The 26,504-nt window shown below is 36.7% G+C and overlaps 1 pseudogene across 1 annotated transcript; it reads right to left on the bottom strand.

Annotated features, from left to right (window-relative positions):
* Positions 1–3,364: 3,364 nt before the first annotated feature.
* LOC143576404 ((E)-beta-ocimene synthase, chloroplastic-like) lies at positions 3,365–25,909 on the bottom strand (annotated as a pseudogene). Its single transcript, XR_013142940.1, has 7 exons — positions 25,196–25,909; positions 11,159–11,417; positions 6,868–7,243; positions 6,512–6,729; positions 6,278–6,416; positions 3,833–4,062; positions 3,365–3,750 (listed from the first exon to the last, which is right to left on the bottom strand). The product of XR_013142940.1 is annotated as a (E)-beta-ocimene synthase, chloroplastic-like (transcript).
* Positions 25,910–26,504: the final 595 nt, after the last annotated feature.

A 26,504-nucleotide genomic window follows, 5' to 3' on the forward strand; every position in this document is an offset into this window, starting at 1 on the left:
TGTGTATTATACATAATAAATTAGTGTATAAATTATAATTGATAATATAATACAAATAAATAATAAAAAAGTAGACATTTAAAGGTAAAGAATAAGTACATAACTATGTGAAAAAAAAATAAAATACAAAGAAGCTTTAAATTCAAAATTTACACATATGAAAAAATCTCATTATAATTATAACAATATATAATTTAGAAGTTTGGTGTCGCAAGTGGCTTATTGGGCCACTTGGCGGTACCGTATTGGTCGGCGAATTTTGTATTTCTTTTAGTTTTGTTACCACAATAAACGTAATAGAAACTGATCAAATGTCAATTTTTTAGTTCTGGTATCATAACAAATCTGAAAGAAACCAGCCGAGTTCGCGCAAACTTGCGGCTTTATTTAAAGCCCATGACCGACAACGCTACCGACCCCCCCCCCCAAATTGGCTGTTGGTCCACCTCAAGTTTTTTATTTTTTTTCGTATTTTAATTTCGGTACCATAAGGTACGTAATCAAAACCGACCAAATTCGTGTCAAGTTACCGCCTCAATGCTTGTGACCGACAATGCTTTGGTTTTACCACCGCCTGGGTTTGCCAACCAACTAAACATCATTTTCAATATTTTGTTTTTTTTATATGTTAATGCTTTTATATGTTAATTTGACGAATTAATATTTTGGGTTTTAACCCTCAAATTTTACCAATGGTGTCTATATTGTTATGAACACAGCCGGTACTGACTGAATTCGTGTTGACTTATCGTCGTAACGTTCGGGTTTTACCAACGCCCAGGTTTCAACTTATGGGTTTTGCCAGCTGCCCCGACACAACGTGCCGGATGAAAATCTAGTTATATATATATATATATATATATATATATATATATATATATATATATATATATATATATATATCTAACAATCTAACATTCGTAGCTTTATCGTAAGGTTTTTCATCACTTTTCAATATCAACAGTTTTAGATCATGTCTATTGGCTGCTCGTTGTGCCGGATGAAAATCTAGTTATATATATATATATATATATATATATATATATATATATATATATATATATATATCTAACAATCTAACATTCGTAGCTTTATCGTAAGGTTTTTCATCACTTTTCAATATCAACAGTTTTAGATCATGTCTATTGGCTGCTCTAGACAATACAACATATAGTTGTCCTTAGAAAAATGATGTAAACGTTGATCCGTTTTCACAAAATATATGGTTTTAAATTTATTTAAACGAATTTTACTAAAACTAAAGTATACGTAATAAGCAAGTGTACCTATTGTATATGTAGGATCGTATTGGTAATAACCGAGTATCAATCCTATGACACATGATATATTCTAATACTAAATCTTTGTTATTAAATTAACAAAAGTAATAATCATTTAAGATTGTATTTAAACTAAGTTTTTGTTTAAATTAAAATAAGTAGACGGATTTTAGACGAGAAAATCATATATGAAGGTTAAATCTAAACAAAAACTTCACTTAACCCTCTTTGATGATTAATATTAGGGGTGCGTAACTTAACCGCCATAACCGTTTAACCAAATCATAACCAATATAGCCGAACCAATTTTAAACGATAACTGACATAACCGGTGGGCCGGTTTTATGAATTTTAAAAACCATAAAATACGAGTCGGTTTTGGTTTAAGATAATTCCAAAACCGCCATAACCAAACCGACCCATTTATTTAACCAACAATATTTTTGGGATTAACTTCTACCAAGCATGTTGTTGGATTATATCAATTTGATGTTTTTGGTTCAACATTTGTTATCAAATTAAGTTGAATTTCATTGTTGGATTATATAATGTCTTTCTTTTTTTAAATATTTGCTATTAATTCTGACGATTATATACTTTGTTAGATTACGTCATATTGTTTTTTTTAATAACTGGTGAGAAACTTTTAAACCCAATTACAATTTTTTAGTTACGATTAACCGACCCATAACGGACTCACTATAACATACAAACCAATTAACAACAACCGCCATGGGTCGGTTATGGTTATGGTTATCCACTAACCGACATATCAATTTTGGTTATGGGTTTGGCTCAAAACTGCCCCAAACCGACCCATGCACACCCCTAATTAATATTATGAAGAGTAAACTGGGGTTTCGCTCCCGTGGTTTGTTTAAATCAGCGGTTTTAGTCCAGTAATTTGAAATTTGTGATTTTTATCCCTGTGGTTTCATTTCACTTGCAATTAAACCCGACCACACTAAACCGTTAAGTCTGGTCGCGTGCTCCTCACGTGAGGGGTAGTTTTGTCCTTTTTTTCCCAAATACACCCCAACCCCTCACGTGAGGGGGCTTACGAATTAGGCTTGGGGATTATTTGGGGATAAAATGGACAAAACTGCCCCTCACGTGAGTGGCACACTGATGAGTATAACAACAAGACTTGACGGGGTTAGTGTAGTCGGGTTTGATTGCAAGTGAAATGAAACAGCAAAAATGAAAATCACAAGTTTGAAACTATTGGACTAAAACCGCAAATTTGAACAAACCGCATGGATGAAAACCACAGTTTACTCTTCATAATAATAATTAGGGGTGTGCATGGGTCGGTATGTGGCGGTTTTGAGCCATACCCGTAACCAAAACTAATATGTTGGTTAATGGATAACCATAACCATAACCAACCCGTGGCGGTTGTTGTTAATTGGTTTTGTAGCAAGAGGCGGTGCACGACGGTCGAAAACACGAACCCGAACCAACAATAGCAGTCAATAATTCCAAAAAAACTAACCAATATTGGTTTCACTTTTGAAGGGATAACGAGTTATTAATAGTAATTGAAGCGCATACCTAGAAAAAGTCTGAATATGAGGATTTAGGGTTTGGTTTGGGATCCGCAGTATACCACATTCAAGAATCAAGATCATAAAGTAGGATCTGAAGCGGTTTCGCATTCAATTGAAGTGTCCACTATCATTGATAATTAGATCATAATCAGATTGGTCAACATCTGATAAAAGAATTTTAAAACCTAATCAGTATAAAAAATAGCCCTAATAATGTATTTACTAATAAGTATTTCACAATCAGATTAATTAGCATTTGATCGAAAATTATAAAACGTAATAGGTTTAAAAAAAAGAACATGTGTGAATAAAATATAAACACTTATCAGCTACTAATTTTAGATATCAGTGAGGACAAACACTGAGGATTTGAAAACCCAATGAGCAGAAAATGATGGATAAAGAAATTGACCACAATTTGTTTAAATCTTAAATAGGATCCGAGAACTAAATGGATATGAATTCAAGTTGTGTAATAAACCATGACAGAATAATACTGAATGATTAAACCATTACATCAGCTTCAGTTTACGTACATAGCAACTCGAGCCAAATTTGAAAGATTTAAAACAAATTTCAAAATAAACACATGGCACCTGGATTGCATGGCCCACTACTCTCTACCGATGGTAATGGGCTTCCCCGATCATGGACAATACTCGATGATTGGCTCTAGCATCAGGAGCTCCATGTCCATCCCCAAACTGGTACATACTTTGCGCAACTCGAGCCATATTAAGAGCCAATTCAATGATTGGATATGCAGAGACATCAGAACAAGCGTCTCGTGCTTTGATCATTTTCATCCATGCTTTATCGATTAGAGTGTTTATGTATTCACGCGCAACTTCCTCGCTAACACCACTATCGCGCATGTAACATGATATTGCATCTACGCTTTCACCTGTAGCTATCTCCTCCTATACTTAGAAACAATATATTAAGACAATGAGAAAAATTTAGAAGTTTTTACAAACACAATGAAACGTAAAGAATGTATACCGAAGAAATAACTAAATCGTTATAAAGTCGTAAAAGCATCCATGACCATTTGATAATCTCTTGGCACTTCTCCAATGACTCAATTGTATCTTTTGGATTAAGTGATACATAGGCATAAGTATAACCACTCCCGAAGAGGATACCCACCCGTTATCAAGATACTCTTTAAATGTTGGCATTGCATGAGTCCACTTTGCTTCCAAAATAAATGATTCACATATATCTCCCCACTGACATTTGCCCTGCTTGCGGTGCGCACATATGATGTATATATGTGTGAACCCTCGGGTGGGCAAAAGTGAAGTTGCACTAATTTTGACGTTATTTTACTAATCTCGTGAAAATAACGTTAAAAGTGACGGACGGTTAATCAGGCATCATGTAGTGGCGTTGATAGCTGAAAGATAAGGATACATGCACCGATCAGCCGGTGTCCCGATGATTGAGTGCTATGTGCCTTATGTCCAAGGCTTGATGCAAAACTACTATCGAGCCGGGGGTCTCACCGGAAGCAGCCTCTCTATCCCTATGGGGTGGAGGTAAGGCTGCCTACATCTTACCCTCCTCAGACCCTACCATAGCTTTGCTATTGGTGGGATATACTGAGTACGATGATGATATATCTCCCCACTAATTGGATCAAAAGAAATTATAAGGGGTAACTAAACCCACAATATATCTGTAAAATAATTTGTTTCTTCAACCAATAAAATACAATAAAATAAAGGGAAAATTACAAAGAAAATGCATGGTTTTTTTAACAGCACTAAAACAAGTTTATACGAAAAGGTACGATAACATCTGTCTAAAAATCAAATTTCACCCAACCTCATCGCAAAATGTGTGAATTTGCGATAAGTTATACACTCACCTTTTAGTTCGGAAAAAACCATCACCCAAGGCGGGCCGTTAACACATGCCCGAAAGTACTGTGGTGAGTTAAAACTCGTTCAATTCAATGATCCAACTAGATAACATGGACATGAATCGAATCTGGGTCACATGAAAAATCAAGTCTTTACCTCACCACCAACTCATTGGCCGTCAGCACATGATCAACACATGATTCTATGAATATTGTGTTATGTTAATTAAAAAAATTATTAAAGAAAAAAGAAACTTAGTAAGTTTAAAAAATTAAAAGGGATAATGTTTGAAACTCAAGTTACTAAAACTCACATTAAAAAAAACTAAAACTTATTTATAACTAGGCGCGTGTCCGCGCGATGCGGCGGGGTTGCACGCAAACATGACATCGGATGCGTAACCGATGTTACTGTTTCTGTATGTGCGTGACTTCACAATAGTGTGCGCGTAACCCGACGATAGTATGCTCGTATTGCGGCATTGGAATCTTAACCAGTGTTAGCAAGCACGTCACACAATGACTGTGCACACTCAATCGGGTGTTGGTGCGCACGTAACGCTACATTGAACTCGTCTTAACCCGCAACCCGTTCCACTTGACAATGTTCTAACCGAAATTCGTTATAACTTGACCCCTTTCAACCCAAAATGTCCCGACCCAAACCAAATTAACCTTTTTGTATCAACTCATTCCAATCTTAACCTTTTAGACCCGTGACCCGAATGGCCAAACCCGCCCGATTCATTTGCCGGTCTTTAATGGTAATCACGTAACACGTTAAGTTTTTAAAATGAATAAAATACTCGTTTTTATTATATAATATTTTTAAAAAAATATTAGCGTGTAAAGAAGTTATTAACGTTTAAACGTCGTCAGGATAGTTGGTTTAAAAATAAGTGGTATGTATGTAACTATTATATAAATTATAAAATGTGGTTATAATTAAAGTACCAAACTTGTAATTATTTTTGAATGAATTAAAAATAAATTATAAAATGATTTTGCTTTTGCTAAAAGACAAAATTGTTAAAAGACAAAATTGCCCTAAAAACAATAAGTTTGATACCTCTTAAAAATTAAGAGGCTCACTCATACTTTAAATATAGTATAGATAAGAATTAGAACCTCAAAATTATATTAAAAAAAATTCTGTAATTGAAACTTAAACTTAAACTATCAATAACTTAAATTTAAAAAAAAATATATTTATAGACTTGAATTTCAAAAATATTTAAAAACTTCAGATTCATTAAACTTTAATTTTAAAATTTTTTTAAACTTAAATTTATTAAAAATAATATTTTTTTAGAAATCAAGCTCGTTTTTAAAAAATTGTATTTATTGATACTTTAAATTACAAATATTTTGGACTTTAACTTTTTATAAAGTAATTAAAAATTCATTTTTTAACCTAACTTTAGAATATTAAAAAACTTATAATTGCAATGTGAGAAAAAAAATGTCATAGGAGTGCACGAATACGCAAATCTTACGTTATGTACGTAAGTAATGGAAACCACACACGCTAGCAGCTTAGATCCATGGTGATTATCTTTACAATAAGTCAGCAAACTTACCACTTTTGCAAGGGTAGGTATGATGTTTTCTCTTTGTGTAATCAAAGTGTCATAACCTATTCCATTAATGGTGCTATAAAGAGCTAGGAAGCCTACTTGAAGACGCATAGGCAAACTTACTAGGGCGGTAACGTCCCACCTAAAAAACAATGGTCCTGTATAGTTTATCTTCATGAATTACCTCGAAATGTTTATGGACATAAGTAAACATTTTCATGATTTAATACTTTGAACCTTTTGATAGCATCCGTGAGGACTTCGAGTTCATCTATAGATTCCCAAATGTCATAGATGTCATCAATCGTAGTTATGAAAGCACAAGCTTTAGTAAGCCTTATACGAATAGAATCATATCGAGGTTCGAAATAATTCCAGAAGCCCAAAAGAAGCAGTCCATGAGACTGTCTCTTATGAAGCCCAATTTGTTTGTTAGTTCTGTATTTTCCAACCATCTATTTTAACACATGCAAAAAAATTATTTGAAAACTCGAAACAAAAAACGTACCTAGTAAAACCTTACCAAAAAGCAAGGTATGGGTTGTTAGGAAACCTCATATGCTCTAAAAGTGGTCAAGGGAATGTTTACTTACTTTGACACTTGTTGAAGATCTCTCTTGTTTGAGGATTGGACCATGTTGAAATCTAATATTGCGAGTTCAAGCAACAGGTTATTTGCATCTTTTCGATTACTATACGCGTCAATGTGCCATCTAGCTTGTAACCTTGGCACCATATGATCTAAGGGGGTATCCAATGCAAGATTTATGTAGTTATATGTTACTTCATCATTTAGATTAACACTCAATTTCAATAATTTTTCTTTGGTAAGCAACTTGGCCTCATGCAGATCTAATTCGCTCTCAAGTGCAAGAAACGAAGCTTCGTATAAACTTAAAACTGCTTTGACATCTGATTTTAGACTTCCTATCAAACCACCATGGTGGTTCTTGAATCTCTTTAGAAAATCTGATTAGCTCCAATTAATCAACTGACTTAATCATATAGATAGTGGAGAAATAGATAAGATGAGAAATATATTATATACTATAAGTCTTTGAACATATATATAAGGTGTATGATACTAGCTAGACGATTCGTGGTTTTTTTTTGTTACTCTTAAATAGTGAAGGATTCAATAATTTTCGTTAAAGGAAAAAAAAGATACTTTGGATCAATGATCATTAACTCATGATTATGTTCTTGACTTCTTCCTTTCAAACATATTACTTGTAAGGCCCCGTTCCCGGTGCCTCACTTTAGCGTCGGATTTACTTATAAACACAGTACTTACAAATCAGAGTTAATTAAAACTTTCGCGAAATATAAAATCTTAACCGTTTATTACAAAACATTTAATCTTTTCTTTGATACCATAACACAAAACATCATATTTAAAACATCTTTTCTTCTTTCTTCAGATGTCAGCCGTTCAATCCATGCCATGTGCCGTCCTCATGCTAACTCTATAATCAGCTCACCTGCGTGCATACTAAAAGTCAACTACGCTGAGTGAGTTCTAGTTAATCAAGCAACTTACCATACAACCACTACATGCAATTATATACGTATCCGAAGACACATAGTCCACTATCTAACCTGCTCACCTTACCACTTATCCTCTTATTTACCCCTACAGCTTAGCCACTTTAATAACGAATAACGTTATGCCACTTTGCCACTTTAATAACGTACAACGTTATGCCACTTTGCCACTTTAATAACGAAGTCACGTATAGGCTTACCCTACCACGTACTATCGTCATACCACTAACACTCTTACTAGACTCTTGCCACTTCTAACACACTCTACCTCTACTTGTCTACGTCACACTTCATATCAATACATTATTTTCATAATAAGCAAGTCACATCATAGCATTCATACACACTAACAACCACTTGGCAATCACTATCCTTGGCGATACGTGCAATATCCGAAGATCGTTCACGTACCGACAAACATTATATAATAGCTACATAGTATGACATCTACAGCATACACTTACCACTTAAGGTAAGTGTATTCACACTTCACATCGAGTATGCACACAGCCCCGAAAACATAACAAGGAAATGGGGCTAGAAACTCACCTGATCTCAGCTACTTCTTCTGCTAACGGCTACTCCTTCTTGAGCTGTGCGCGTCTAACTATTTAATATTTACTTGTATTAATTAACTACTATTTCTATCCATATCGTATTTTCTAGTTCAACTACAACCCACAATGAACGGGGGTCCGGGGGCAGCGCCCCTGTAAGCGGGGTCTAGGGGCGGCAGCCCCTAGCAGGGTCCAAGGGGCAGAGCCCCTGGCTGGGGTCGAGCTGTCTTATCACATTTTCCACTACGATTTTAAATTATTATTTTATTCACCATCACATATTCCATAACTAATTAAGTGTAATTCGTTATCAGATTACACTCTAATTCGCTATCCAGATCACATTCTGATTCGTTATCCTTCCTAGCCGATTCGTTAATCTAGTTCGTCATCTTCCATATTGGACCTTGTTAACGAACTAGTCCTTTAATGAACTGAACCCTTAACGAACTGGGGGTTCATTCGTCATCCTTGACTTAACGAATTGACACAACGAATTAAGGCTAATTCGTTATCTTCCCCTAGCGAACTGGCATAACGAACTACGGCTAGTTCGTCTCCCTTCCGCTAATGAATTAGGTTTAGGTCAGATAATGTCAGAACATTCTATGACATTTACCTTATCCTCGTACCAGCCAACGAAGGCGGCGCGTGAAAACCGTGCGGTGGCCGGAAAACGCATTCCAACACCGTTTTCACCGTTTTTCGCCCCGTTCGATCCAGATCTGAGCAAGGGTGACCCCTAAGCTCATCTTAGGTTCGGTTATACCTGAATCCACCCGGATCTCGTGGCTCTAACGGTTTAACGGTGTCGGCTCGTCGTTTTGTTACTAAACCTAACGGGTTTGGGTTCATACAACAACATACTAATCTTACCTCGGGTTGAAAACCGATTCTCCTTCTTCTTCCTCTTGGTTTCGGCTAGAGAGATAGAGAGTAAGATGAGAGAGAGCTAAGTGTGTGTTTTGGTGGTGTATGGAATATGTGTAAATGAAGGGATTTGGGCATAATGGAGGTATTTATATGATGGGTCATGGGCTTGAGCCCATGGTCTATCTTTCTTTCATTTTAACCCAAGTCCATTACCCATATTACCTAACCCAACACAAGCCCGACTCGTATTAACTCCTACTTCATTCAATTATTTCTCCGCTAACCCGAGTAAACTTTCTCACCAAAAATAATTAATATAAATGATATTATTTTAGAAATTTCGGGATGTTACATTACTTAAATAAGATTTTTATTTAGGGAGAATTTCTAAAAATACCTTTTTAATGAGAGAGAAAAACCCATAAATATTTAAGATTCTCAAAATGTTCATGGAATTTATACCGAGCCGACACTTTGGAATTTGTTCCGAACATATCTATGAACCAATTAAAAGGTAGCATGCGGCGAAAGCTGACAAGGCCGACCATATTTTTAAAAATCTTAGGGGGTGTCGTACAATTTATTCATTAAATTTTTTGGTAAAAAGCAGTCTCCCCTGACGGTTTATTATATTTCTTACCTGGTCCGTACAAATTCTATTTTTTGTTAGAAAAGTTCTTTTTAAATTGCATCTGTCACGATGCATTTTAAATGAATTTGTTCCAAGGAAACTATATTTTCATCTTTTGTTCTTATAATTTTTGAAAGTTTAAATCCTGTCTAGACTGACATGATTTTTTGTTATTCCGTCTAGAACGACATAATTTAAATATATTTCGTCCACTCCAACTATATATCCAATAGTTTTCAGGTGGGCCTCACTTTCTTCAATTAAACTATTAATTATTACAAATAATTGTGATTATTCTTTAAAATAAATTTAATACTTCTTCATCATCATCTTCATCTCGTATTCATCTTCTTCCATTGTCATCTTCCCAAACGTTGAGATTATATTGCCGTTGTAGTACGAATCAATGAACCCATGACTCATATCAACATCCTCCACTCAATCTCACCTCTTAAACTTCATTAAGAAAAATGGATCGGATTAAGGGAGAATGGATTTTGTGAACATTTTAGAAGATGAAAATATAAGAAGATATGAGAACATAATATTTGTTCTTACCAGTTTAAAAAGATGAAAATATGATCTCATTGAAACAAATTTATTTGAAATGCGTCTTGGCAGACGCGATTTAAAAAGCACTTTTCTAAAAAAAATAGAATTTGTACAGACCAGGTAAGAAAGATAGAAAACCGTCTGAGGAGACTTCTTTTTACCAAAAGAATTAATGAATAAATTTGTATGACAACCCTATGATTTTCAAAAATATGTTCGGACTTGTCAGCGTTTTGCCACGTGTTACCTTTTAATTGATTCAGAGATCTCGTCGGTTAGAAATCCAAAGTGCCGCCTCTATACAAATTTCATGGAACATTTTAGAAAACATGAATATTTTTGGGTTTTTTTTCTCTCTTTTTACAAGGGCATTTTTGGGAATTTCCCTCTTATTTATTGTTATAGTTAATTTGTGATATTATATAACTTTATATGTTTGGACATAATATACAAGTGTACAACCTTTAAACTTTTATTGTTTAAAGGTTAGAGGGATTTTAGGTGAAAAATTTGTTGTTTCAAAAAAAAAAAAAAAAAAAAAAAAAAAGATGCATGACGGTTATTAAATAATCTGTACAATTTATCACAGATTTGTTTAATATTGTAAAGTACAATTTATTTGGCTTTCTGGTGGGGATCTCCCATTTTAAGGCTGGATCTACCTATGCTTAAAGAAACTATTAATTAGTGTTTTACAATATATTATTTTAGAGAAGTGTGAATTACCTTGTGACACACTATAACCATGATCTCTAAGAAGCCTGAATTTTAGAGAAGTTGTATAAAGATCGTCTTCTTCTTGCGATTCGTCTATTGATGCTACTTTGTCAAGTACTCTTGTTATATCGTCTTGAAACCGATAGCCAAGGCCCAACCGTTCAATGTCATCTACGAGCTCAAGCAACTGCAAAGTAGAACCACCATTTTCATATGCGAAAAACATTGCACCCACCTTCTCCTCTAGCTTCTTCACTTCCACCGTATCCTGTAAGTTCATCTCAACTTGATCAAACACTTTATCCATTATTATCATATATTATACATATGCATATGCTGAACACACATACATTATATGGTATTTAGACTTACTGAGTGACCCTGGCTCTAATGACGCGAAGCAAAATAACATCGCGAAGGCACTTCTTTCATCATTAAACCGTCAAATTCATGTATTAACGTATGAAGTCTAGCATCCTTCACACGAACAAAACGGTGTTGTCGAAAGGATGAACCGCACGATATTGGATATGACTCGGAGCATATTAAATGCCGAATAAACCCCTCGTTTTCAGAGAACCGATTGAAATCACGAGAAGTAAATTCTCCCCCTCGATCGGTTCGAAACGTCTTGATTTTCTCACTATTTTCCGCTTCCACCATGACTTTAAATCGCTTGAAGGTATCGAAAGCTTCACTTTTTTCCTTCAACAGAAAAGTCCACATGAAACGAGAAAAATCATCTATCAAGACGAACACGTACCTATTTCCGACTATGGTACTAGGAGTAATGGGCCTGCATAAATCTCCATGGATTAGTTCCAACGCTCGGGTTGCTCTAAAAGTCGCCGACTTCGGAAACGGTTTCCTCGTTTGCTTCCCAACTAAGCACGAGTCACAAATTTGATTTTCCTGATCAACTTTTGGCATTCCAATGACCATATTATTTTTCACCATTTGTTTCATAGACTCGAAATTTAGGTGTTCTAGTCTCGCGTGCCAAAGCCAATTCTCGTTATCAATCCGGGCTTGTAAACACACGGGTTTCCCCGTCTTTAATTTTATCGTATAAAGACAATTCTTGGATCGAGTAACCCGCATCAACAATTTTCCTTGATCATCATACATCAACAAGTAATCATCTTTCATACGAATATCACAACCACTTTCCGTTGCTTGCCCAAGACTAATAATATTACTTTGTAAACTAGGTAATAGATATCGCATATATATTTAGAATATAAATTTGATTTTGAAATAGATTAGTCAATCTCATTTATTGTATGGATTGTAATTATCATCATCTCCAAAGATAGGAGATTGCCTTGTACCTATTTAATATCTCGATGGTTAATGAGAAAAAGGACTTGGCAATTATACTATTATACATGGTATCATCTTAACTGAAGATCCTAAACTTTCTCCCCTCATCTTCGTCTTCCACCTTTCCCCACCAACAATGGCCGATTCTAAGATTCACCCCGCCGTCACCGTCTCTAACATCAAAACCTTTATCCCCATTATTCTGGACAATGAATCCTCGGACTACAACACATGGTCTGAACTTTTCCAAATCCACTGCACCGCCTTTCTTGTTTCCGATCACCTCTCTCCTCGTTCCACAGATAAACAAAAACAATCCACCTCGACTTCCCCTGCTGACTCGTGGGAACGATTGGATGCCATAGTTCTTCAATGGATCTATGGCACCATCTCCATCGACCTTCTCAAAACCGTCATCAAAACAAAAACAACGGCATATGACGCCTGGAAAGCCATTGAATCTCTATTCCAAGATAACAAGGCAACCCGTGCCCTTTTTCTTAAACAAAAGTTTGCCAACACTCGGTTGGAAAACTTCCCCTCTATGGTTGTATACTGTCAAGAGATCAAGGTTATATCCGATCAACTCAACAATGTCGACGCACCTCTTGAAGAACAAGATCTTGTCCTCCAAACCCTTGGTGGTTTAACAGAACAATACGAGACTATTGCCACTGTTCTCCAAAACACCAAACCTCTCCCTTATTTCTTTGAGGTTCGCTCGCAACTTTGCATGAACGAAACCTCAAAGGAAAACAAATCCTTACAAGCAGCCTCTCAAACCGATACCGCTCTACACGTGCATAGCCGAAACACATCAGCCTCCAACCCTTATGTCCCCATTACTGATACGCGGCACGATTATGGTCGTGGTCGGGGCCATTCACGAAGCCGAGGTCGCGGGCGTTCCAACTCTCAAACCACCAGAGGCCGAGGCTCTCCATACACGGCCCAATCTCAGCACCTTTACATTATCTTCCCAAATAATTGGGCCATCACTCAGTGGGCCAACCTACTCAATCAGACCCAAGCTTTCAGCCCACAACTAAACCATAACCCTCCATGCCCATACCCTTCAGTTCCCAAGCCCAATAACGGTCAAGGAATCCTTGGCCCAAGGCCGGACCAGGCCCACGTGGAGACATATAACCCAACTCCAACTGACATCGCCCAAGCCCTCTACACTCTCTCAATGAACCAACAAGTTGACCCGGTTGGATATATGGATACGGGCGCCTCTGGTCACATGCAACAAGGTACTCCCTCTTCGTCTATTTTTAATACTTGCACTAATAAACAGATTATTGTTGGCAATGGTATGACCATTCCTGTGCTCGGACAAGGCAACCAAACCTTACCACCACCCTACCCACCATTTAAATTAAATAATGTCCTATATGCCCCTAACCTCATTTCTGTACGTCGTCTCACAACCGACAACTTACTTTCTATAGAATTTGACCCGTTTGGTTTTCTTGTGAAGGATCTCAAGACCAAGGAACCTATCCTACGATGAAATAGCTCGGGAGATCTCTACCCGCTCACCACCAACTTCATCAAGTCTTTCACCACACCCACTGCTCTCACCGCTATTACTCAAGAACGTTGGCATCAACGCCTTGGGCACCCGGGCAACAATCTATTGCAATCGTTAAAGTCTAGTTCCTTTATTAAATTTTGTAAACCAAATAAAACGCTTTGCGAACCTTGCGTTTTTGGCAAAAGCATCAAACTTCCTTTTTATGATTCTATTAATGTCACTCATTTACCATTTGATATTATTCATAGTGACTTGTGGACCTCTCCGGTTTTAAGCACCGGTGGGCATCGATATTATATATTATTTCTTGATAACACCACCGATTTTCTATGGACATTTCCTATACATAATAAATCACAAGTGTATACCACATTCACTCACTTCTACAACTTTATCCAAACTCAATTTGAAAGAAAAATAAAGCAATTCCAATGTGACAACGGCACCGAGTTTACTAACAATAATTTCAAACAGTTTTGTCAATTAAATGGAATGCAATTTCGTTTTTCATGCCCACACACCTCCTCTCAAAACGGTAAAGCCGAACGTCAAATACGCACCATCAATAATATGGTTCGCACACTCTTAGCCCAAGCCTCTCTCCCACCCACATTCTGGCATCACGCGCTAGAAACCGCAACCTACCTGCTCAATATTCTCCCAAAGAAAAACCACCATTTTCAAACTCCAACCACTCTTCTATACAACGTCCTCCCCACATACGAACACCTTCGCGTGTTTGGCTGCCTTTGCTATCCCACCATTCCCTCCACTACCATTAATAAACTCGCCAACCGCTCCAAACCATGTGTATTTCTTGGAATACACTAGGAATATAATAAATGTCGGTCAATAATTGTTGCTCCCCCATTTTACCGACTAGCAATATCGACCCTTTCCCGCAAATATCAACATAAGACCCATCTCCGAATTTAATTTTGCCACCAACACGCTTATTTAACTCAGAGAAAAAAGATAGATTACCCGTCATATGGTTGCTCGCACCGTTATCCAAATACCACAAGTCTTGTTCGTTCGAACTACCCTCGTAATCTTTTGGTATAACCTTCTGTTCATTCAAGTACACTTTTTCTTGAACGCACTGCACCATATACAGGGACGGGTCTTTTTCTTTTGCTTTGGCCAAATGTGCTTGCCTCTCTTTCCTTCGTACCGGACACCTCGAAACAAAGTGACCAATTTATCACAACGAAAGCATTGAACTTCCTAGTAATCCTTTTTACCCTTTCGTTTATCCCCTTCGTTGGACCCACCTTGTGAACCACGGTTCTGACTCCCACGTCCACCACCACGTCCACTACCACGTCCTCGGTTCGAAACTTTCCCGCTCCCCCTACTCGATTCGCGTGAAGACTGCTTCGAACTCGAAGAGGATTCAGAATTATTAAACAAAAGTTTACCTTCTTCAGAACGCAACACGTGTCCTTTGATACGCTCCTCATAATTCTTTAACCTCCCGACAACATCCTCAAAACCGACTGTTTTAAGGTCTAACACTTGCTCGAGGGATGCTACAACTTGGATAAACCGGCTCGGCAGGCTCGTGAAGAATTTCTGAACTAACTTCCTTTCTTTTAACGGTTATCCAAGTGTGGCTGCTTTAGAAGAGATCGCGGTTATTCTCGAGGCATAATCGTTAATGGTTTCGGTTTCTTTCATCATCAAACCGTCAAATTCACGTATTAACGTATGAAGTCTAGCATCCTTCACACGTTCCGCGCCCATATTTCTTGACTTTATGGCATCCCACGTCTCTTTTGCCAATTTAAAATTACCGATTTGAAGTATCTGTTCCTCGGGAATCGACTGAAACAGAAGCGCCTTCGCGATGTTATTTTGCTTCGCGTCATTAGAGCCAGGGTTAATCACAACCCAAACTCCATGAATCCCAAAAATAACCTCCATATGCATACTCGAAATTATGTAGTTTGTTTTCGTCAAACGCGGACACTGAAATGATCCGGAGATCGTCTCCTTTTTCGCTTGGTTCGCATCACTCATCTTGGTTCTACGGCTGTAGGTTACCGAAACATCCCGTAACCTTGATTCAATTTTCTTGAAACTGGTCTTGTTGGTTGCAAAACACAAATAAAGTTGGTATACTTTATGTAAAGAAACTTTATATTTAATCAACTTAAAAGTTTCTTTTGTTTGCTTTTTGGTTTCGTGGCTTCTGTCCACAAAATATGAAAACCCTTTTTTGACTTGCAGATTTCCTTTTTTGTGTTTCCCAAGCTCCTACCTCAACAAACAATAAACTCCAACAAATAAAAGAAGCCGATCCTTAAAAACCTCGATTGTAGAACAGGCCGACTAACACCGGTGATTATCTAATCTCCGATGGGAGTTCCCTCTCGTCGCAGGTTACTCCTATTTCTGAATCGATTGCTGCTCTCTCCCCTCACGTCGCAGGTTTGGGTTGCTGCCACTGCTGAATCGATTGAACGCTGGCCGATTATGTTGTTCTTGTTGGAATTACGTATGCCCGAGACACATACTTATACTAATGTGGCTAACTGTGTTTGATCCAAGTCGGGTCATACCCAATAACAAGCTAAACGACACCAAATGTATTCTTTTAGTGATTTGATCATTTAAACGAATACCGAACACTACTTGTTTAGAAAATTGGTTTTCTAAACAAACACACTTGAGGATTTAAATAAATTATGTGGATAATTTGTTTATATAAATTAATTATTTAATTGGTTAAATAATTATATAAATGTATGTGCATTTTATGAAATGAGTTTTATAAAATAAATTGGAGATGTTTTAATGGTTAAAACAAAAGCAAAAAAAAAAAAAAAAAAAAAAAAATAATAATAATATCAAAAAAACGGCCACCCCATGTGGGTGGAAGTTTTTGTCCTTTTATGCCTTGTCTCCATGTGATGGGAACCTTTTACATCCCCAATAAGATTACATGCATTTTGGGGTCTTGGGTGTGTAGATTATTATTCAAAAATTTTGAATCAAGAAACTCCTCTAACTCTCTCTCAAGTTCACGGCCAAACCAAGGAGTTTTGGGAGAGCTTGTGAGCTTGTTTAAGTGTTCATAAATCCTAGCAATCAAGTTGGTGTTGTCACAAATAGCTTGGGGTATCACTATCTTGAGGTCTTCTTCTTTGGAGGCTTGCCATTCATCCACCATCATCTTCAATATCTTACTTATTCTTCTAAAGGTAGAAGAAGGTACATTTACATTTTGTGAGCATATTGTTCTTGTAATTTTGATCCTTGTTCATTGGGTTTTGATTATTAACATAATGGTATGTTCATAACTAGATTTAAAATCTAAGCTTCCGTTGCGTTTTCTAGTTAAATATGGTTAACTTGACTTTGATAAACTTGTATAAAACCCAACAATGGCATCAAGAGCCGGTTACAAGGACTTATGCTCCTTGCATGTTCATAGATTTCGGGTTTTTCATGGGTGAAAAAGGGGTCCGAAATTTTGGTGGATTTTACCCCATGGTTTTGTAAGATCTTGACATGCATGCAAAGATCTTAGGAAACCATTATTAACATTTGGATGTTGAAAATAAAAAAAAATATATATAAAAAATTTTGGGCCGTAGCCTCTTGGGGGGGGGGGGGCCGGTTTTTTTTTTTTTTGGGGTTTTGGGCATTGGTTGCTTAGGTTGCATGCTTAGAACATTTGGTATGTTTGGATGTGTCATAACCGAAACCTAGACCTTGGATGTGTTGTTTGTGTATGTTGATTATGTTTATTATTCAATATGGTTGTAATAATTCATAATCTTAGGCTTGTGTAATTTATTTATTCATAAATTGGTTTGTAATAAATAGATTAATTGCATTTTCCTTTTTTAGAAAAATATGTATTAGGATACATTTTGTAAAAAAAATTGAAGATGCAAGTTTTGGTGGATTTGGGCCTTGGGCCGAAAATTTTGGGCTTATTGGGCCTCACCGGCCCATCATGGGATTCAAGCCCATTAGGCCCATAAATTTCACTCTTGGGCCCAAGAAGACTTTTGGAAGTTTGGAGCCCATTAACAAGCCCAACAAGAACACAACAACTTGGAGAGGATACTTGAAGCATTTGGATGCAAGATCAAGTGGGAGTCAACATTCCATCCTTGTGTCATGTTTTGTCCCTTAGGTGTGACCTATGACCTATACTTGTTTCGGCTAACAAGTATGGTCAAACTTAGTGGTTCTCGGTTATGACTATATTTTGCATGTGTATGCTTGGTTGTTTGTTTTACTTATTGTAATGTGTGGTTGATAGATATTAGGATATCCAAACCGTCACATAGGAACGACAACAAGCATAAAACGGGTTCTAATATATATTTGGTAATATCGCGTCAATTAGTTTAATTAAATGGGTTTATTAAAACTAAGCGATCACTCACATATAATAAAATTGGTTTTATTATAACTTGAACCTTGAAAATTGGTTTTCAAAATCGCCATATTACTAAATGCATGTTAGGATATGGCATTATGTTTTTCAAACTAGAATATTGGAAAACTTAAAAATCCCTTTTTCTTAATTACCAAGGAAACAAGTCTAACACCATCCTTTTGTAAGACACTTAACGTATTAGGAAACTTTAAATGGGATAAAGGTCACCTAACCATTTTGAGCAAACTAATATACTTAGGGTAATATTAACATATTTGTGGGATAAAGGTCACCTAACCACTTGTATGTTAATCTTACATGTTTATACAAGTAGGACGACTTGAATTGGAAACCATGTGATAAAGGTCACCTAAGCATGGGGTCCAATGGTGTTGATGGGATAAACATGCCAATACGAAAAAAAGGATTTCGAATGGTCCCATACCTCTAGAAGTTGCAAAGGGTTGCAATTGTCAAGATTGACTACCTTGTTAAATCAAATAACGGGATAAAGGTCACCTAACCGAAATTTGATTTATCGTTGGATTCTAGAATTTAATTATTATTTTAAAATTTGGAATAAAAGGGTATTAATAATTAAATTGTTTATAATACTAAAATAGAACTTTGTTAAATTTTGTAGATGGCCGCTAACAATGCAAACACCTCTACCCATAACACCCGTAACCTATCCTTAAGAACCATCCTTGAAAAGGATCGTCTAAACCATAATAACTTTATGGATTGGTATCGCAACTTGAGAATAGTTCTCAAGCAAGAAGAGATATCATATGTCTTAGACGATCCCATTCCCGACGAGCCTAACGTGGAAGATGAGGAGGCTTATAACGATTGGGTCAAGTACACCAAAGATTCGGTGCAAGCCTCTTGCCTCATGTTAGGGACTATGATTCCCGAAATCCAAAAGGATTTCGAGCATCATGGGGCATACGACATGATAACTCAATTGAAGGAAATGTTCCTTCAACAAGCTAGAGCGGAACGTTTCGAAACGGTTCGAGCGTTTCATGCATGTCGTATGGAGGAAACCCAAAGCGTCTCATCTTATGTCCTAAAGATGAAAAGCTACATTGAAAAGCTTCGTAGGTTGAATTGTCCCGTCTCTAATGAGTTGGCTACGGATTTGATCCTCAACTCTTTGACCAAAAGGTTTGAAACCTTTGTCATGAACTATAACATGAATGGATGGGACAAAAGCATTGGTGAGCTTCACGCAATGCTAAGAACGGCCGAAGCGGGAATGGGTAAAAGGGTTTTACCCGTTCTAACAATCAATGAAGGCAAAAGGGGACATAACTCCAAACCCAAAGCAAGTGTTGCTAAGGGCAAGGGCCACGTCCAAGGAAAGGGAAAGAGGAAAGCCATCACGCCCATCAAACCGAAGGAAAAGAAGCAAAAGGTTGCGGCGCAAGATCCATGCTTTGAGTGTGGAGAGATAGGTCATTGGAAAAGGAATTGTCCGACCTATCTCAATGCATTAAAAGATAAGAGGGATGCGGGGCATACCTCAGGTATTATCTTTACTATATATGTTGAACTAAATGTTATTTCTTCAAATACATGGGTACTTGATACCGGATGTGGAACTCACATTTGCAATTTGTTGCAGGGGTTCAAAAGAAATAAACAACTCAACAAAGGGGACATTAGTCTCTTTATGGGCAATGGAGCAAGAGTTGAAGTCCAAGCTCAAGGAGACTACTTGTTAAAACTTCCAAGTGGTTTGGAAGTAATTTTGAAAAATGTCTTGTATGCTCCTAAGTTAAGGAGAAACATTATTTCCGTGTCCCTTTTAAAACAATGTGGCTTTGATTTTAAATTTGTGGATTATGATATTCATGTTTTGATGAATGGCATATTTTATTTTAAAGCTATACCCATGAATGGTATATATGAAATAGATCAAAGTAGTATGTCACATAGTAGTTCAATGTATAATGTCAACACCAAGAAACTCAAGAAGGACTTGGGTGATTCCTATCTTTGGCATTGTCGCCTTGGACATATAAGCAAGAATCGCATGCAAACTCTTCGCAAGAGTGGTATTCTAGAAACCAATGAGTTTGATTCATTTGATGTATGTGAATCTTGTTTACAAGGCAAAATGACAAAGCAACCCTTTAATAAAACTTTTGAAAGGTCAAAAGAATTATTGGGTATCATACATTCGGATGTATGTGGTCCTTTTAGACCAATGACTAGGAATGGTGAAAGATACTTCATTACCTTTATTGACGATTATAGTCGATATGGTTATGTGTACTTATTGAAACACAAAGATGAAGCTTTTGAAATGTTCAAAGACTTCAAAACTGAAGTAGAAAGGCAACTCAAAACCACAATCAAAGTACTTCGTAGTGATAGAGGAGGTGAATACCTAAGTGGTGTTTTTCAAGATCATCTTAAGAGTTGTGGAATTATTTCACAACTTACTCCACCTGGAACACCACAACATAATGGTGTGTCTGAAAGGAGAAATCGTACCCTATTAGATATGGTTCGATCGATGATGGCTAGAAGCACTTTACCTCTATCATTTTGGGGCTATGCTTTACTTTCCGCTGTTCGCATATTGAATATGGCTCCAACCAAGAAAGTGGAGAAGACACCTTTTGAAATATGGCATGGAAAGGCTCCATCGCTATCATTCTTAAAAGTTTGGGGTTGTGAAACTTATGTAAAGCTAGACACCCCAAACAAATTAGAAGTCCGATCCACTAAGTGTATCTTTATTGGTTACCCTAAAGATGATATAGGATATTACTTTTACGATCCTAGTGAGCAAAATGTTATTATTGCTCGAAAGGGTAAGTTCTTGGAAACTAAGTTCCTTAAGGAAGGAACTAATAGTAGAACAGTGAAATTTGATGAGGATCAAGAATCACAAGATGATACACAATTGGTTGATACTAGCACTCAACAAGAGGTTGTTGAAAGTGATCAAGTGGTTGATCAAAACACACAAAACGTTCGCAGATCTGGTAGAGTTAGCAATCCACCCGAAAGATATGGATTTTTTGTAGAAGGTTGCTACGTGGTAGATTCGGATGAACCAACCACATACCGTGATGCAATGTCCAAGAATGATTGTGACAAATGGCTTGAAGCCATGAACGTTGAGATGCAATCCATGTATGACAACCAAGTTTGGGAATTGGTTGAACCACCACTTAACACCAAAACTGTTGGAAGTAAGTGGGTTTTCAAAAGAAAAACTGATATGCATGGAAACTTGGATACTTATAAAGCAAGACTTGTAGCTAAAGGTTTCACTCAAACTCAAGGGGTTGATTATGATGAAACTTTTTCGCCTGTGGCAATGCTAAAGTCTATTAGGATATTATTTGCCATAGCTGCACATTATGATTATGAAATTTGGCAAATGGATGTCAAGACCGCTTTCCTAAATGGATATCTTGAGGAAGATGTCTATATGGTTCAGCCTGAAGGTTTTGTCGATCCAAAACATCCTAATAAAGTATGCAAGTTAAAGAAATCAATCTATGGATTGAAACAAGCATCTAGAACTTGGAATCATCGTTTTGATGAAGAAATCAAAAATTTTGGATTCATCAAGAACGCTGATGAGGCTTGTGTGTATAAAAAGGCTAGTGGGAGTATAATTACCTTCTTAGTATTGTATGTCGATGACATTCTACTATTTGGAAATGACATTCCAACCATGGAAAGCGTTAAGGCTTGGCTTGGAAGTAGATTTTCCATCAAGGATCTTGGTGAAGCTGCCTATATTTTGGGAATAAAGATCTATAGGGATAGGTCAAGGCGCTTGATAGGTTTGAACCAAAGTACATACATTGATAAGATCTTGAAAAGGTTCAAGATGGAAAACTCCAAGAAAGGTTTTGTACCTATTCAAAGAGGGACCATATTGAGTTCAGATCAATGTCCAAGCTCAAAGGGTGAGCAAGAGATGATGAAACAAATCCCATATGCTTCTGCTATAGGATCCATCATGTATGCGATGATATGTACTAGACCGGATGTGTCATGCGCTTTGAGCATGACAAGCAGATACCAACAGAATCCAGGAAACAGTCATTGGATGGCTGTTAAGAGCATATTGAAATACCTTAGGAGAACTAAGGATATGTTTCTGATATATGGATCTGGTGAGGAGGAACTCGCTATAAAAGGTTACACGGATGCGAGCTTCCAAACTGATCGAGATGATTCTCGATCACAGTCTGGGTATGTGTTCACTCTTAATGGAGGAGCTGTCTCTTGGAAGAGCTCAAAACAGGAAGTGGTAGCATTGTCCACTACAGAATCAGAATACATCGCCGCTTCATTAGCAGCTCAGGAAGCTGCATGGTTGAAGAAATTCATTACTGATCTAGGGGTGGTCTCTTCCATTCAAGACCCCCTAGAAATCTTTTGTGACAACGAGGGTGCGATTGCTCAAATCAAGGAACCTCGTTCGCACCAAAAGACAAGGCACATAGAGCGGAGATTCAACTACATAAGGGATGAAGTTGAAAAAGGAAAGATATGTATTCGCAAAGTTGGAACTGATCAAAATCTTGCGGATCCATTCACGAAGCTCCTAGAAAGACCGAAACATGAGCGTCATACGAGTGGCTTAGGACTTCGATATTCTAGTAATTGGATTTGATCTATTTTGTATTAAAGTTTAAAAGACTTTTGTAATTTAACTCTTTTATATGATTATGGAATCTTGAGTTAAATTCTAAATTTTGCATGTTTAATCCATGAATAAGTTATCTTATTCTAAAAGTCCGTAGTCGATCACATTTGTGGGAACAAATATGAAGCAAGACTATTATGAACTAGGATTGGTAGATATTCATAAGGAATGAATATGGAGCATAGGATTGCTGCCAAAGTTCATAGATATTTGTGGGATACAAATATTGGACTGACCCGCTCTCAATATTACTACATGGAGTCGATTGACTTGATCATTAGTAACCTTGAGTAAAGGAGAATTTCATATTATCCTAAGACCTGAGATGTATATTGGGTCTTGATTTTCACCGAGTATTACACTTTGACTCTCCCCTTCGCTATTCGTAAAAGATGGTACATAAGGATGAGCTCGGGTGGGGTATAAAGTGATAGTGAGAGGCGTATACAGTCAAGACGGAATTTGTTCCTCTTATGTGTTGAGAGTTTAGATGTCTAAGGCCTGATAAAGTTGAATTGTAAAGAGAATGATCACCTATGTCTCTTAGATCCAACATGACATCTAGTAACAAAGGGATATAATGATAGATTCACCTAAATCATATCAAGTAAGGGGCTTGAAGGGATGATGTTATTGAATGGCACTTCGTCAAACACATTAGGGGTGGTGAACTGTTGTTAGGCGGTATTCACCACTTGCATTAATTTTCTATGTATCTCGTGCAAGTGGGAGATTGTTGGAATTACGTATGCCCGAGACACATACTTATACTAATGTGGCTAACTGTGTTTGATCCAAGTCGGGTCATACCCAATAACAAGCTAAACGACACCAAATGTATTCTTTTAGTGATTTGATCATTTAAACGAATACCGAACACTACTTGTTTAGAAAATTGGTTTTCTAAACAAACACACTTGAGGATTTAAATAAATTATGTGGATAATTTGTTTATATAAATTAATTATTTAATTGGTTAAATAATTATATAAATGTATGTGCATTTTATGAAATGAGTTTTATAAAATAAATTGGAGATGTTTTAATGGTTAAAACAAAAGCAAAAAAAAAAAAAAAAAAAAAAAAAATAATAATAATATCAAAAAAACGGCCACCCCATGTGGGTGGAAGTTTTTGTCCTTTTATGCCTTGTCTCCATGTGATGGGAACCTTTTACATCCCCAATAAGATTACATGCATTTTGGGGTCTTGGGTGTGTAGATTATTATTCAAAAATTTTGAATCAAGAAACTCCTCTAACTCTCTCTCAAGTTCACGGCCAAACCAAGGAGTTTTGGGAGAGCTTGTGAGCTTGTTTAAGTGTTCATAAATCCTAGCAATCAAGTTGGTGTTGTCACAAATAGCTTGGGGTATCACTATCTTGAGGTCTTCTTCTTTGGAGGCTTGCCATTCATCCACCATCATCTTCAATATCTTACTTATTCTTCTAAAGGTAGAAGAAGGTACATTTACATTTTGTGAGCATATTGTTCTTGTAATTTTGATCCTTGTTCATTGGGTTTTGATTATTAACATAATGGTATGTTCATAACTAGATTTAAAATCTAAGCTTCCGTTGCGTTTTCTAGTTAAATATGGTTAACTTGACTTTGATAAACTTGTATAAAACCCAACAGTTCTGAACACAGGTCCGATTGCAGCGGCTATGATGATGAACGCAGACAGTGTCTTGAAGGCCGGTGGGAGTTCCCTCACGTCACAGGAGACTCCGACTTTTAATTGCACAGGTCCGACCTTCACGTCGGTTACCAGGTCGTCGATTAACAACGCTCTGATACCAATTAATGGAATTGGTACCAGGTATGGAACAAGAACTCGCACACGAACACGAATGCTATTATTGAGAAACTTCACAAAACTCAATTACCTGATTACAATCTATAAACCCAAAGCATGGGTATTTATAATCTAACCTATCACGTTTAGACTACAACTAGGATTGCTAAATATTAGGACATAATAATTATACTAATAATTAAATCTAAGCACATTTAATTATCTATAATTATCCACTCCTTAAATCTCGTTACTTAACCTTGCACGCCAAGTAACGCCTTGAACCGAAATTCCCAACACTGAGAAATTGGTCTCCAAGTTCTCGATATAATCAGAAGTCCAACTGCTTTGCTGGTAGGTGGATACACGGTTTTCGGTTTGCAAAACCTTATTATTGGCTTTACATATTACTTCACATTGCTCTGTACCCTTGTGTGTGACAATTTGTACGTCCTTTTTTCTTTGTATTGATAATGGTAAGAAAAATTGAGAGAATATAAGAGCCATTTCAAACTATCTCTTACAAATATTTGTACAGATTTTTCAATATCTTATAATGAGGTCGATAACCAAACCGTGTACGGTTATAACTTTATAAAATATTAACCATTGTTTCTTCTTTTATATTATTTTATATGCCATTATTTTACGATCTACTATGCACGATCAGAGTGACCATCGGGTCCGCATATTATGAGCTAACACATTAAAGAGATGCAAGACGTAAGTTTTAGAAATTTAATATAACCTAAATAAATTTGTAATTTGATGTACATATGTTAAATAGAATGACATGTCGTACATATAATTTTCAGTAAAAACAGTGACATACATGCATGTAACTGAAACTACGTTATATATGTAAGGCCATTAATGGGTATACATTTATGCTCCTTAACTCTACATAGGCACCACATCATCTACTTAATCCCAATTCACTCCACCTCACCGTAACGCAATTGTTTACCCCCCTTTACCTCTCTTTATTTAATGGAAATTGATTATTAAATTATTGTGTGTGTAAAGGATTCTAAAGCCCGTTAACATTTTATCCCACCTTGCATTTAACGTGCCTTAACCCAAGAAGGGATTGATATGCCACTCCTTAACCCTTGGTAACTCAGCTTTAACGTCCTAGGCGTTAAGGTATACCCCGAGCCTAATCTTTACTCACATCAATTTACTGTTGGGATTTATATTTTAGGGGTTAAGTTATATGTAAGTTTCACAAATCGTTGCTTTCTCATTAGACTACATGGTATAAATAATTATAGGGTCAGTCATCTATCTTCGGTTAGAATCATCACATTAACTTAGAGAATAATCTATACACATCGGATTATATTATTTCCATATTACAAATATTCTTTCCATTCTATTATACCCCCGTAGTCAAAGCGGGAGGGACCAGAGGCTTAGATTGGATTGAAAATCCTCGAATTGTGTAAATGGTAAGGCTTTGGTGAAAATGTCTGCAACTTGATACCAAGACGAGACATGGAGAACCCGAACTTAACCCCTTTAAACATGTTCCCTTACAAAGTGTATGTCAAGCTCAATATGTTGTGTTTGCGGATGTTGAACTAGATTTCCCGATAGGTAAATAGCA

The sequence above is a fragment of the Bidens hawaiensis genome, unplaced genomic scaffold (assembly GCF_021521415.1).
Source record: "Bidens hawaiensis isolate Kalapana, Puna unplaced genomic scaffold, B.hawaiensis_p1.1 tig00028103_1, whole genome shotgun sequence".
Classification (NCBI taxonomy): domain Eukaryota; kingdom Viridiplantae; phylum Streptophyta; class Magnoliopsida; order Asterales; family Asteraceae; genus Bidens; species Bidens hawaiensis.